Source organism: Coturnix japonica, chromosome 6, assembly GCF_001577835.2.
Source record: "Coturnix japonica isolate 7356 chromosome 6, Coturnix japonica 2.1, whole genome shotgun sequence".
NCBI classification, from domain to species: domain Eukaryota; kingdom Metazoa; phylum Chordata; class Aves; order Galliformes; family Phasianidae; genus Coturnix; species Coturnix japonica.
The window spans coordinates 4,567,972-4,583,826 of NC_029521.1; the positions used below are offsets into that span (position 1 = coordinate 4,567,972).

At 44.0% G+C, this 15,855-nt stretch overlaps 1 protein-coding gene across 9 annotated transcripts in view; it reads right to left on the reverse strand.

Annotated features, from left to right (window-relative positions):
• The window catches only part of PCDH15 (protocadherin related 15), an 814,794-nt gene that overhangs the window by 303,171 nt on the left and 495,768 nt on the right, over window positions 1–15,855 (reverse strand). Inside the window, exon 1 of one of the 9 annotated variants that reach the window (XM_015866138.2) lies at window positions 10–316. The exons of the other annotated variants lie outside the window; for them this stretch is intronic. The gene's annotated coding sequence lies outside the window, so the exon portion shown is untranslated. Of the gene's footprint in view, window positions 1–9; window positions 317–15,855 lie in introns of those variants that run through there. 9 annotated transcript variants of the gene reach the window in all.

Sequence of the window (15,855 nt, forward strand, 5' to 3'; positions counted from 1 at the left end):
AAGAAATACCTCGGCACATCAGGCGTTGATGCACAGCGCTGCTCAGCATCCCCGCAGCCCGGCTGCGCCCGCACGCAGCTGCTCCCTGTGTGCCAGCGGCTCCCGGAGCGCCGTGCGAGAGCTGTAAGCTCCTTACCGCTCCGTGCTGCTCGCTGCCTGCAAGGAGGGTGCCCGGTGCGAGATGGGAGCTCGCTTCAGTTATCCTCATTAAATTTGAAAAGCTTGCGCTGAAACGCCTGTTTGCCAAAGGCTGCACAGATTCGCAGGGTGGATGGTGCGAGACGGCACGGGAGTCTCGGCAAGTTTATTAGAAGTTGGGCGGTTCATAAGAACAACACCTCTGCAGCGAGTCCTGCCTGAGTCTGGGCTCAGCTTTAACAAGGTCTGCTCAGCAGAAGTGCAATTGGAGCCTCGGCTGCAAAATGAAGACAGTGGGGGGGGGGGGAGGGCGGCCTGAGACTGGGGGCCCATTCCACTGAATTATAGTGTCGTTAGAGTTGGAAGGAACCCTTAAAGGCCACCTGGTCCAACTCCCCTGCAATGAACAAGGACATCTACAGCTCTATCAGGAGCTCAGAACCCCATCCTGACTTTCTGTAACTCCAAGGACAGGGAGTCACATCCACTACATCTCCGGGCAGTGCCTCACCATCCTTACTGTAAAAAACATTTTCCTTATATCCAATCTATACCTCCCCTCTTTCAGCTCAAAACCGTTTCCCCTTGTCCTCTCAAACAGACCCTGCTAAAGAGCCTGTCCTCTTCCTTCTTACAGTCCCCCCCTTTAGATACTGACAGGCTGCCACCATAGCACCATCCCATTCACAAGTAAGCAGTGCTTAAGAAAGCATACTTAAGCTATGCGAGACCTTGTGCTGAGACCAAATTCACTCTTAAAAAAATACAGAACCCTCTTTCACAACAGCCTCAGAGTTCTGTTCCTGATACACCAATCCTGTTCCAAAGTACGCCTGTCCATAGCCCAAGGCAATGGCTCTCCTGCCCTATAGCAGCACTTAGGAAAGCCAGTTCAGCTCGCCACTGACCCAGACTGACAGACCTGACATAGGGCTAAGCTGCCGCATGGCTTTGATCCTACTCGGGTCTCATATGGGCATGGAAAGGGAAGGTCTTCAGTACAGTCTCTTAAAATATATATTTGAACAAAGTTACTTTCCATCTTCTAGCTATTTTAAACACCTTACGTGACACGAAGATCATTGGAAATAATGGAGTGAGTCCTTGCAAACTACAGACCAGGACATATGAAGGAGAAGCAGGCAAGTGGGATAAGTCAGCCCCTATTTACCCAAGCTCGATCACGCCTGCCAAAGCTGACTGCCTCCTGTGATGAAATGCCAGGCCTGGTGGACAAAAGGACAGCAACTGTCATTTTCCCTGACTTTAAAGAGGTTTTCAGCACTGCCCTCCTCTATGCTCTTGTAACCACATCAGGACAGCACGGTCACAATGCAAAAAGGGAACAAACTAAATATCTGCCTGAACAGTAGGTCTCTGACCCAGCAGGAGATGAGACAACAGGCACACACTGAGGGAAGGGGGCTCAGATGGGAAGCAAGGGATGCCTCCTTCCCATGAGGATTGCAAACCTGTGCAGCCCTTGTCCATACCACTAATGAGACAAGGCCCAGCGCAGCCCACTATGAGTGGAAAGATAGGCCAGAGAGCCCTCAAGGTCCCTCCCAATGTTAGAACCTCTGTCACCTTTGGTATTACCTACTAATAACACACTCACGTAAGCAGACAGTGATTTCTTCCATCACTGAGGAGTTGCTAAACATGACTGGGAGACAACAGCTAATGCTTGAGAAAGAAAGAAGCATTGTCAGATCAAGTCCTCAAGTTACCAACATACACATTTCTAGTTAAAAACAAGACCACAGTCAGAAAGAACAGCTGAAAATACTCATGCTTTTAATATTTGACTGGTTTAGTTGAGGCAAAGTCAACTTCTTGTGGCTGTATGGGTGTCAATCCGTTTCAAGAGACAAACTTGACCCAAGAGGCTGTGGATGCCCCATCCCTGGAAGCATTCAAGGCCAGACTGGATGTGGCTCTGGGCAGCCTGGTCTGGTGGTTGGTGACCCTACACATGGCGGGACCATTGAAGGTCCTTTTCAACCCAGGACATTCCATGATGAATCTACGTTATATAATGACATCAGACAAAATACAGACGTACACACACAACCATCCCAACTGATGCTGCTCCTGTCTTTTGAGGGAGTTTGGGCACCAAGAGACATGGTGTAGGGCAGCACCTCAGCAGTGCAGGGCAGGAGCTGAAAACACACGGTGCAAAGAAGATCCTGCAGCCTGCCCATCTGTTGGCAGGGAGGGATTACAGCAGCCCCACGGAGCTGTCATATCCACAAATCCTGGAGAAGCAGTAATTGGTTTACTCAAGTTTGTTAGCGACATAATTCCATCACAAACGCCTCTCAAGAAGAGTTCATTCACAGTGCTAATTTTGGTCTCCAAAGCCCGTTTGTTGGGTAGCACTATAAATATTATGTGAATGAAAATGATGGGAAATGGCTACTCTGCACTCCCAGCATTTTATTATTGGATGTGTTTCTCAAAAAAGCCTACAAAGCTAATTGTGTCCACATTTATACAGCTCCTTTCGCAAAGCGTACTGAGAACTCTTCGTAGAGCATCAAATCACAAACCCGCCCACACGCAAACAAATCCAGTGTATTCCATATGCAGCTGTGAGGACTGCCATAAGCATTTATATTCATGCCGGTTCATCTGCGCTGGGATTAACTGAGTGAGAAAAGCTGGCCAAGGACACCTATTTAAAGATCCAGCAGGTTTAAGTAGATGGAACCAGCGCACTAACTTCTCATCTAAAATACAGCACGGCTAATGACTGCATAACCTGTACTTCTTCCTGCAAAGGTAACATTCCGTGCACAATCCCTCTGTGTCGTACCAAGGAAATTATGTTTGATGGACAAAGGAGGCCTTGAGGTGCAGGAGCCCTGCAGCCTTTTGCAGAGCTAGCAGGGAGCAGAGCCTACTGCAACACGTGGAGCTTGGCAGAGGGCAACGTGGGCACGCTGACAGCCTGGTAGGGACCCGTCTGCAGGCTGAGAACTCAGTCCAAGGCTGAGAAAGTCAGCACTCCCTACCTTAAGCCAAGTGAATCCCACGGACTAAGGCCCAGAGGAACCCGCTTTCTTCCAATCGCCTCCCACGACCTCTGCAGACAGACAACTACAATACCCAGCCACATCGGGGATGGGGATGCCTCACGCTCCCCTCTTAGGAAACAAAACCAAATACAACCTTCAGGGTCAGAAGGCAAAAAGAACACACAGCACCTTGATTTGCATGAAAATGCTTTGAGCACCACCGGGATATTCGCAATTGTTGCTAACATCCCTAACCTCTGCTACTGAATCCCCGACAGCAAAGCAGGCTTTACCGGGCTGCAAAGACAGATTAAGAGATAACATCAGGCTCAATAGCCTAATGATCAGGCTCTTTAAAGTAAAACACCGAGAAAGTCCCAGGACTGAAACGCCTTCTGACGACATGGTTCACATAGAAAACCGGAGCTCTCCTTAGCTAGGGGAATACCAGCTGCAGGTATTTATATACCACTCACCCAGCTAAGTACTCTGAGAGGTGAAAGACTCCCTTGAAGAGATCCCTCTATTGCCCTAAGCATCAGAAAACACTACATTGTACTACACAGTACCGTATTATACAGTAAAGCACCCAGTAAATTTACTTTTCCTATACCGTTACACAATATTTTGCCATTATATTCTAATTTTCACGGCTCACCACACAAACACAGCCCTGATTGGTACATACTGAAGACTAAAACTAAAACTACACTTCCGCTTTCTAACCTGAATTAATTTATCCCCGGGAAATAATGGCAGCCTCAGTTCAGACATTGACACTTCTGCTTGGATCCTCATACGAATTCCCCTTCCAGCCAGAACCGCCTCACTTCAGCATACACCTTATACACGGAAGCTAACAGAGGGTTGCAAGACAACCACATGCTAGCACCTTCTCAAGCATGGCTAATCCTGCAGATTAGGGACGTAAATCCTCTGGTTCCCCTGGGTCCTAAAGCCCTGCTATTGCAGAAAGAATTGTACTTCCATTTATTATCTCTTTAGAGAAAAACATAACAAGATTTGCCCATTCAATTATTACAATCTACACCAAAAACATGAGATGACCTAAGAGTGCCAATCTACATGCCATTAGCTCCCAGACTCCAACCACGACACCTTGTACGTTTCGTCCATGAGCTCCAGGATGACAGTTTCCTTTGCTGTCTGTACAGGACCTACAACCTCAACCCCACACTCTGTTCCCCTGGTGTCACTACACAGCAGCTGTCAATAAATAGCAGTAATAGAGCTCCTAGTGTGAGTCTTGAAACGCTGAGACAGAAGATCTAAACCACTCCTTAAATATATAAATTTAGTGAAGTATTCCTATTAAGGGCTCTCCCTAAAGCCTGTGGGCACCACGTGGCAGGGTTATCTGTCCCTTTGCTTAACACAAAATTGAGCTCGTCTCTTTGCACCCTGTTCATAGCTTCTCCACCTGACCATCATCTCCAACGTTTGGCCCAGGTTGTTCTTGCCTCTCAAGGGGCAGAAGCATTAACCTATGAGTTTCCAACACAAAGATGCCACAAACAGGTGCTCTCAAATGCATCTGACCTGCAAATAGGTCATAAAACACATAGAACAGAAAGGAAACAATGATTCACTGCACTCCAAGCCTTTTTCTTATAGCCACTTTTCCAAAAGCGTAAATTGTGGTATGGCTGCAGGTTTGTTCTTTTGCTTCCACCTTTGGATCACTGCTTCCCCCCCACCCTCCCAAATAATTCACAGCATTGTATAATGGCTTGGGGGGGACTTAAACATCATCTGGTTCCACCCCACCCTGCCATGGGCTGGTTGCCCTTACCAGGTCAGGCTGCCCAGAGCCCCATCCAACCTGACCTGGCCTTAAGCACATTCAGGAATGGGGCACCCACAGCTTCTCTGAGCAAGCAAACATCAATGTTAAAGATGGGCATCTGGAAATATCTCATTTCCAGCTAGAGTTCCAGTACTCTGAATATATTTTTTAAATATTGCTAATGGGTTAAAGCAAACTAACATGAAAACACTAAAAAGGAGACCTTGTCGCTAGAACAGCACTTTGGCAGAACTGCCATTTTTTGACTTGCTGTACACAAGGACGCACAATAAATGAGCAGAAAGCAAACAACCACCTTTCCAGCACCAATGAGCTTATTGTGCACATGGCTGAAGTGGACTGACTCCAGCTAGGATGAGCGGAAAGGATGCTGGCTTCCTGACTCATCCACATTGCCCGCGGCAAGTCACTGAGCACTCCGTTTCCAGGTTCTTTTTGTTCTTCCCTAGCGTAGGCAGTATATGCTTCTTAAAATTCTCTGCAGAGCTGGCATTAAATGGCTGTTGAAAACTCTTCAATTGTTTGGATACATTTCATGCAGCAGAGAAAAAACAAGCAAGTGTCTATAAAACCCTTTTCACTTCTCTTTCCAGTTGAGGGGCAGAAGACAGTAACCAACTATTGCCTTCAACTTCACCTCTTGGACTCATTTCAATATTAATGCATTATTATGTGATAGACTTTGAGCAAGGGTCAAGTAGCTCTTAGAAGAAGTAGTACTGTGAAAGTTAATGGAAACATCTTCAAATTGTATTGAAAAGAACAAAGAGTGGATTAAGAACACCTTCAAGTATTCCCCAAATTCATTTTTATGTTCTTTCAGGTCTTATAGGAAATGAGATAAAAGATTTCAGATGGCATTGAGATTTTTGTTAAATGTATTACACAGAAAAGACAGAGGTAATTGCCATTCTAGTTTAAAATCTTCCCCAGATAACCCCCTCAACCCCTTTTCATCTCCATGTGCCGCTCTCCATCCCACTCCTAATTTTCATGCTTAAGCAATGCAGAGCTGGATGGACCAGCCCCTGAGACAAGCACGCCAGTAAGCACCATGGGTGTTAAATCAGAATGAATAGGTTAGGAACAACCACTTCTATATACTTAGGAGCCATTTTACTTAGTTTTCCGCCTCCACAATGAGACTAGCGAAGGAGAAAGAGGAAGGTGGGTTATTGTTACACTTGAGTTTCTGACCAAAACCCCCAATAACTGCAACCACCACAAAGGTTGTTCTAACAGACTAACTTTAAAGAAGCCTCCTTGCTTGGTCTTCTCCAATGAGACAACACAAGGGAGGAACCTGTGACAGCACTCAGCCACTAGTACAAGTCCCCTGCATCCACATCCCATGCTCATGCTGCGTCTCTAGTGACAATGTATGTAAGAAGCTACTTCACAGATTTACTTGGAAACAAACCAAAACACATTAAAAAGAAATGAACAAAGAACAAAATATAAATAAATAAATGCAAGACAAAGACAGGAAAACCCAGCAATGAAAAAGATGGGCTGCATCCTTTCATACCCGGTGCTGTTCCAGCTCTTCTCTGCCTGAGATCTGACCTTGAAAGCACAAGAAAGGAACCACTGAGGACTGAGGACACCTCCTGCCCCACCTTCTTACTCTCCAAATAATGGAGAAATTAAGGAACAACTGAGCACAACTCGACTTCAGGCTGAAAGCAGGCTGCAGAAAAGGCAATTTGGATGTCCTAGGGACATGAATGTGCCCAAGAAGATGGGTGCTGGGAAGCCTTACGGTCCCTGGTATTACTCACTTGACCAGGCTGAGTTATGCCAGAAAGAGGGGCAGCAAAAAACCAAACAAACCCAGGACCAATTTACCCAACGGTAACTCAAATACAATAGCTGTAATGCACTCAAAATGCTGTTTACAAAACAAGAATTGATCTAAATAACATCCTTGCTAGGCTTAGCTGTATCTGTAATGTCTATGACATCAACGGGTCAACATGAACCACTGAATAGCAACACCAGCCCAGTTACAACCGGAATACAGATGATCTTGCAAAATCCTCTGTTGTTCTGCTCATCTATTCTGTTGTGTCTGAGAGCAGATTAAGAATAATGACAAATCATACTTAATAAAATCCAAATGTGAAACACCTGAGCTAGTTTGCATTCTTGCTGATTTTTCTAACCTATCTTCAATATCACATTGTTACCAGCCTTCATAGAACAAGACAGCAGTTCACGGATGAAAAGAACCCACGGATTTTGTTTGCGTCACAGCAGCATTACATAGGAGTAAATGCTCCCTGGTTGGTCACACAGACCCAAACTTAATTTCAATGCAGAGTCTCTATCTTCAACTCCATTTCTTACTTCTCACCCTTCTAGCTTAAATGCCACGTCTACCTTTTTGACTCACAGAAGTACACGGCACTGACCACTAGAAGCATCAGCACCCCACTGAGTTTTCCCTATTTTAAACACTTCTGTAATCTGTATTTGATTATTATCTTCAAGAGAGATTAGCACTTAAGATTTAAACAAGCCAGACATCCAGCACGTATATTCTGTATAAGAGAGCATTAGCAATTTAAAATCATAATACTATCAAAGTGAAGACCCTGCTGAGTATAAATCAATACAAATAAGCAGTCATAGCCACTAAAGTACAAATATAGAACTATTCACAATAGTAGCCCTTATTCCTAAATACCCACAGACCTTTACTAAAGGGAAGTTTTTCTCCTTGCTATAAAGACAACATAAAGACCTCTCATAACAGTGATACACAAGTCTTCCTTTGCAGAAGAGCAACATGTTAAAGTACATTTGTTTTTGCCTAAGGACCCGTAGTCACAGTGGAGAGATGAACTATTTTGGTAATTCATCAAAAAAAGTAACAGTCTCTACACTCAGATTTGTTCTTAAGCTAAGACTATGGGTAAGTGAACTTTAAGGTTAGGAAACCTCAATGAATATCTTCCATCTGTAGCTCAATTAGTACACTGCACAGAAGACCAGTTGGTAATTTTAACAACAGCAGAACTATATAACATCATGTTACATCAAGCTTATACACTTGATTACAGCTATCACTGAAGAGCCACATTCCCACTGTAAAATAGGACAAGACAAAGGGCAGCTGTATTCTATTCCTCCCTATGGGAGCCATCATACAGCAGTGGCATCCATGAGGACACTTCCATCTTACACGCCCTAGCACATGGATGATATCTGCTTTCCCTACAGGTAGCTAACCATTATTCAGCATAGACACAAAACAAAACAAAACAACACAGCACTTTCATTCCCTTGCAAGAGCGCTCAGCCTCACTGATGATATGTTGCCCTATTGGCCCAGCCAACAAGTCGGCCTGTTCTGACCACACGACTTAGATTATCTATTGCAAGATAACTTGGCCATAGCTTTGCTGCTCATTACCTGGAGCTCAAATTGTCTTTCACTACACTGCTTTATGGACCACTCAGTTTCACAGATCAAAACCAGTCATAGCAAGGAATGAAAGCTGACTTCTTCCCTCTTAGATAATAACAAGTTTTTCTTGAGAGGCTCCAAAGGTTTTTTTCAGAACATAAAATAACAGTGATAAAACCAGACAGAAACGTCATACAATAAAATGACAAAAAACAGAAGACAAAGGGATTGTCATGGATAGAATGAGTAACTCACAGCATGTGTGCACAGCTGTACACCCTCAGACCTGACCCAGACTCTCACATTGACTTCACCCTCAGGACCAGGTTGAAGCTTGCAGAAACAGACCATCCCTTATTTGCCAGTGCCATTATTAATAAGAGGGAAGAGTAAGTCACCATGTCATCTTGGGATGAGCCTTTGGGTAAGGTTATAGGCACAAGCTGGACCAGCTCAGGGGTGGTTGCTTTGTGGGAGACGATGATAGCAGCACCAAAAATGTAAGGAAACCTCTGTTCCGGGACCAAACATAACACACAGCAAGGAGGCTGGAACTTGATCCTCAGGCTCCCTTCTAACCCAAGCCATTCTATGAGGAAGAAACATAACAGGAAAGGCAGAGGCAGTCACGCTAAGGAAGTAAGTCTCTAACATAAAGGTACCCTGATAACCCTCTGGAGAGACTACAAAAGGACCATAGGGGCTGCCAAAGGCATGCATAAACAGCATTATAACTTGAGATGTTAATTCCCTGCAGCCACTGAAAGATCACACTTCTGGGCCTGGCGGATACCAATGCCAGTGGATGAATATTTCCCAGAGTAAGTCTTCATGTCATGGCTCCATTAGTGTTATATCCTGTGTAATACTGACATACTAAGCATTGTCAAGGATGGGTTCAACAGAGTTATTCAAAATAGCTTTAAGAAGGGATATATCACAGAGAAAAACACGTGCAAATGTAGGGCAAGAAAACCTGTTGCAAATGTTCAAACAAATAACAGACTCTAAGGGAGTTTTTGCCACAAACCATTAAGAGAAAAGCATGGTTTTCTGATTTACAGTTACAGCCTCTTTCTTGTAAAGCTGCAGTTGTGCAGACCTCACAGAGAGCACAGAAGAGCACAAACACTTGTAGCTGCAGAAGCCCTCAGCACTGCTCCATTCTTCATCCCCACAGCCATGCGCCAGCGCTGCAGCAGGAGCCCCCATTGCTTCCAAGCTCTGCGTTCAGAGCATCCCTCCCCACACAGGCACTGACTCTGGAGCTGGCACAGCACTCACCTGATGCAGCCTTAGGGCTGCTTAAAATTAATGACAGCACTGAAGCTGTACCGGGTGGCATTTCTGGGGACAGTTTGTACTCAACACAGCCACGTCTTTCTAAAAACCTCAACAGTGTTCAGTACTCTGTACTTCCAGAAGTCAGTTAAAAAGGATCCCCAGAACAGATAGTACTCGCTGAAGCTCAGGATGCACGTTCTCTCACTTCTCACACACAGCAGCAATGGCAGCACACACAGACATGGGGATTACGGACACCAGCAGTGCAGCTTTCTTCTGCTGCTGTTACGCTCAGAATAAAAGACTTAAGCAGCTTCTGCGCTGCTTCAAAACCACACTGCAAGGAAATCATGTGCACGGTGCAGATTACTGAAGGGTTCTCTGTACAAAGCAGCTTTATCTGCCTGTTAGGGCATCTCCTTGCAAAACACAGCCCTGAAGTTGCTGCAGAACACCAGAGCCAGAAGAAGCTTTCGCAGGGGTTCTGCACCAACTCATTTGCTAATGTTCCCTGATGCCTGATCTGAGCCTGGCCTCAATCTTCTTTTAATGAAAGAGGAAGGCCGAGATACTTTATCAGCTATTATTAGCTCTTAGTACCTGTTGGTGGAAAACAAAGCAAACCAAAGCAGAGCCTTCTCTTTCCCAGGCTTTCCCATAGGCCTACAGGATATTTTTCAAGAAATCAACATATGTTTAGAAAAATATATATCAAAATCCTAGCAGTGCCTGCAGAGCTACATGGGACAGGCACAGTCATTGCTCGGCTCTGCAAGGTGCAGTTGGGATGAACCTTAGGTGAACATCAGAAGAAAGAAAAAAAGTTTGATTACTGATGTTTGCACTTAGAAAACTCAATTTGAGCTCCTCTACCTCTGGCTGGGGCTCTTGAGGCAATTCTGTTACCAACCACAGTGATTCTGTGATTGAGGCGGACACCTGCTTTTTTGCCACTGTAGGTTTCAGTACTGGCTTGCAGATCTATATATGACAAGTGCTTAAATTACTCCCCCTCCCCAAGCTCCACTGGACTCAATTGACACTGCCACCTCCCTCCCTGCCCTGCCTGGAGTGCAATGCTGGCAGGTCCAGGGGCACAGGGAGGGTTGCTGACAGCTGATGAAGGAGAAACCAAGGGGCAGCCTGAGGAGCACTCAGGCAGGGATTTACTTACTCACAGCAGGAGCAGGGGCCAGCAGGGCAATGCTGCCAATGCTGAGAAATGAAAAGCCTTGGCTTCTGCTTCTGAAAATGAACACCCACTTCCTCAGAACCGTTTTAGTCGACAGGCAAAGAATCCAATTTTTATTCAGTTTGGGTGGGAAAAAAAAGCTTTTGTGTGAAGTATTTAATAAGGGATGGGCTAAAACATCCGATGACTGAACAACAAAAAACCAAACCCTCAGTTATGCATGACTGCTTGCTGAGCTCCATAACCTGACAACTACCAGCTATAGGGTAAACAGTACATGTGTAAGGGCATTAAGTATCGCAAGTTCACATTGTGTTGGCCAGATAAAGCAGTTACACGCGCTTCAAGTACAGCACAGATTGTGCTTTCAGCTTCATTCTACTCACATTATGCAGCATGAATAATTTACAGAAAGAGTGATTCACAGCAAAATTCACAAAGAATTCTCAACTATGTAGGAACGCGTGTATTTTAAGATTGAGAGAAATTGCAACAGCTTTGTGCTACACTCATTTTTGGTTACCTTTTCCCCCCTACTTTGTGATAAGCTGCAGGAACCCTACTTTTCCACTTGCCTACTTACATAAAGGTGAACAAGAAAAATAAGGAACTTTCCCCACAAGAAATCCTTGGGTCTCAGCAGAGAGGTGTTATTTTTACACTGAAATATTCCTGGCAGAAAAACAAGTTTTCTAAATATATTAATCCCCGCTGTTTATAATTTGCGCTGTAAATTATAATCATCAACAATTTTCACCTGGCTGTCTCTTGGTAAAACACTAATTAAAACCAGAGTCTGAAATAGGGCTGGGTGAACCTCACTGCCCCGAGTTGTCAGTGCCTTTTGAATTCACTGTCACCACTCACTTGAGTGGAGGATTGCCACCATCTCCCATGAAACGCTCTCTACAGGAACCCTCCAGTCCTAAACCCAAAAGAGGATTTATATAAGAACAAGAAACACAACCACACTGTATCCAAGTCATCTCAGTGCTCCTCAATTCCATATCCAAAATCATGAAGGCAGTAGGGCACACACACAGACAAAAGGACACAATCCCTGCTCATCCCTCAACTCCTCTCCCGATGCAGCCCTATATGCACATCCACATTTCTCAATAACACACTTTAAAAGCTTAGGACTTGTCTTTATTTATTACCACCTATAGATGTATCCACAACACAATAAACCCACCACTTTACACTAAAGAGTCACTTCTATCATGGTGCTTTCAGAAAGAACAGTGTTTTGAATAATAACATTACTCCCCTGTGAATGCTGGAAGTAGCACCCACATCTGTTTGTGCTTGCTGCCAGTCAGACTATTTTTGTAGCCAGAGTTGCTTTATAAATTAGTCAAACTGCAGAAAACTTGGAACAATTCAAGGCATGCTCCCAAAACGAGCCCGGTTCACGCATCTCCTTACGACACAGAGTTCACTGGAAAATAAACACCTCCGTGACTTAAGAAATAACACTTCCACAGCCCCTTCCCATCTATGTTTTATCAACTTCTTGCTTATCTCAGTGCTAGAAAGATCGGTGCTGCACACGTTGCTGCTATAACCTATTTGTCTCACCCCATGGCAAACCAAGGCCTGGCACTCCTACAGGAAGCACTGCCGTGCAGCACAACTCAAGCTCTGTGTCTGAACGGGCCCAGCAGAGCAGCCCCGAAACCAGGCACGCTGCAACAGCTCAATGCAGAGCCAGTGAAGGGGACATCTCCAGAGAACCAGTTGGAGATGGAGATAAATCAATAAATAAACAGGGGAAGAAAAGAAGCGCAGAACAGAGCTGAGCTTCTGGCAGGCAGATGTGCAAATCCCCTCACCAGAAAGCTGCTTCACATATAATCTTATTTCCTCTTCCAAAGCAGCACTGTGGTTCTTCAGCAGCCACAAGGACAATCCCAGCCCTTCTGTGATGCCTCCATTCCCACCACATGCTTCACCGCCACCAGCTTCCTCCTCTTTCTCTACCCAGAATAACTACCAAATCCAGATACTGTGTGCTGGGACAAAAAGCTGAAGTCCAAAAGAACACAAGTACACTTGCAAATCCACACAGCACATGCTGGTCAAAAAAAAAAGATGACCGCTTTTTAATAAACTGAGATGAACAGAGCATTTCAACCAACTGTATCACTTGCTTATGGGAGAAAACTCAACAGCTGCCAAACTACTTATCTATCATCTATACATCTGAAGACCTCCCTTTTTATTTCATAACAGCTCAGCTTGTGTGGAGAGACTTTCTTAGGGATCATGTCAAATAATTTCTGAAATCCAGCCACATCCCTTTGTCTGCAGACTCAACGGCAGCCCTAAAGAACTGCAGTACAATTGCAAGGAAATAATGACCCACAAAAATAAATAAATAAATAAATCAGTGACTACTTGCTCAGACACCTCCGAAGTGCTACAGATGCAAGTTATTAATTGACATTTCCTACCCCAGTCTTACTTTCTTGGATCGTTTCTCTTATGCTTCTGTGACAATACACTTCCCCCTTTTTACCTGTCCAAGACAACCAGCTGAAGGTCCCGTGGTCCAACCTGGTGATCATCCCACAAGGATGGGGACTCCACGATGCTACTGGAACTAAGGCAGCTCTGAATCAGCAGTTTGATGATGAACAGTCATAATGAACATGAGCAGAATTAGAGCATCAAACCGGGCATCACTCTGAATATAAGCTCAACCTCTCCCAGCCCATCTGATATCTGGGGGACAAACTGGAACGCAAAGGATTTTATTCTCCACCAAACTTTTGCCCTTCTCACATCACAGCTACGGGTCACACAAGTTACATGGGTAGCATCTCCCATCAGGCAAACTTACAGAAGAACTCAGTGGCTCTCACATTATCTTCAGATTGCTCTTCCAGTGCTTTCTTGGCACGCTTTGGTGTTTCATCTGCGAGGTTTAGAACTCTGTTCTCTTCACCTGCACACAATCTTGGCTTTCTAATCAACTTCTGTACTTCTGCAGCAGCTATCCACACTCTGCTTCTGGCCAAAGATTAGTACTTTCTCCATTCTCTATTGACAGCTATCAAGATTTAACTATTTAATCATCTCATCATCATCTCTTCATTTTTTTGTATCAAGCTTCCATGGGAATTCATGCCTTTTCGTTACATGAAGCATAAGAGAGGCATGAATGTGTCTTTAGGCTTTTGTTATTTCTCGTTTTTGTTATTACCTCGTGCCAGTCTATAACGCATCGCAGATGCTGTTGAGTACAATTTCACAGAGGAAAGTGAAGTTTTTTCATTTCCAAATATGTCACCATTTGCACCATTAACGTTCTGATTCGCCCTGACACAATCACCCAATATCATCTTCAAACCCATCAGGTGGGTCCATATGGCATCAACGAGAGCAACGAAGCTAATGCAGTCTGCAATTCTGTAACCCCACAACTAGGTCAGAACAAGAATCCTCTTTGTGTTCATCACTACGTGAAAACAGCAAGGTGCATTTCAAGGTTCTTCAGGACTTACAGCATGAAAACCAACAATTAGAAGCATTTAAGAAGGAGATTAAGTTGATTACTCTGAGTCAAATGGTCTCCAATTTCAGTAAAAAACAAAAACGAAAGGCTTCATACAGATAAGCCACATATCAGTATCTTATATATAAAAACAAAGTATAAAATAAACAAAAGAGATTTAAAATTGAATTCTACTCAGATTTGTCATTTCAGATCCCAATCTGCCACCTCCCTTACACGCACCAATCTAGACAAACTCATCAATTATGTTTCCCATACCTACCGAATGCCCTCTCAGCTCCTTCCATCAGTATCATAACTGCCATCTGCCCTACTCGCAATACCCCAGTTAGGAGCAAGGTAACAACCATCATATCTCATTTCTCATCCTTATCTGAAATCCTTTACAAGGATAGCAAGCTCTCAGCAGTATAAACAAGTGAAAGCAGTAAGTTAAAATCTCCATATAGAATTGCTTTCATAAAGTAAAACCAATGTTACAAAACTTTAAACATACAGGAAGAACCTCAAAGAATTTTTTCATTTTATAACTTCCATTCAAGTCAAAACACAATACGAAGGCAACGAAGGACAACAGCTAAAATAACATCAGATATTGACTGAGAACTCAAGGCCCATATTAGGAATCATCTCATATCTAACTTAAGACGATCAGAGTTGCCCATTAGGGCCAAGTCTAATCAAGATTAAATAATTCCTTAGAAATCAATAATTATAATGTACAAAAGCAAATAATTGCCTTCGCAGCATCACAGGAAAAGACCAGGAACAAGAGATGAGATGCAGTTTTGTAGCTACCAATACAGACTTTTCTCTAAGCTATTCTGCTCATGCTTCCACAGAATAGATGTTCTGCATGCTAGTGAAACAGCATATGAACAGATCTCCATCCCAAATCCTTCATTTTCCCACCACTTCTGTTGACTGAAACAATGCCTTAGTCTATTAAAACTACTGAACATCCCTGCCATGAGGACAGCTATTATTTCCATCTCCTGAGATACCACTTGCAGGGCATCACAGTACTGTGAGAGATGAGGAGAGCCCTGGCCAGGTGAGCTAGAAGGGCTCATTTAAACACTCACAACTCTATGGGCTCAAGCTTAGAATACAGCTTCTCCTGTAAGAGCATTTAGCATTTGCATCCACCTCTGTTACGCATTCCAAGGTATTCATTTCTATTCAGAAAGTTCTTCTAGGCTTACATAGTTTAGGTTTACTCCGAAAACAGGACTGAGTTATACTGTAAACATAAAGACCATCAAAAGAAAATGGAAAAGATATCTTTTTTACCCCTGTACTTTCCTATGAAAGCTTATAAAATCATTCTAACCCTCCATCTATCTGCAAGCAGTGAGCTCTATAATGAAGCACAGATCAGGTTAAGGAAGGTTATTCCAGTGCCTGGATTCATCACATCCCCCAACGTCAGTCTGGCTCTTTACTCAAATTCCGTAG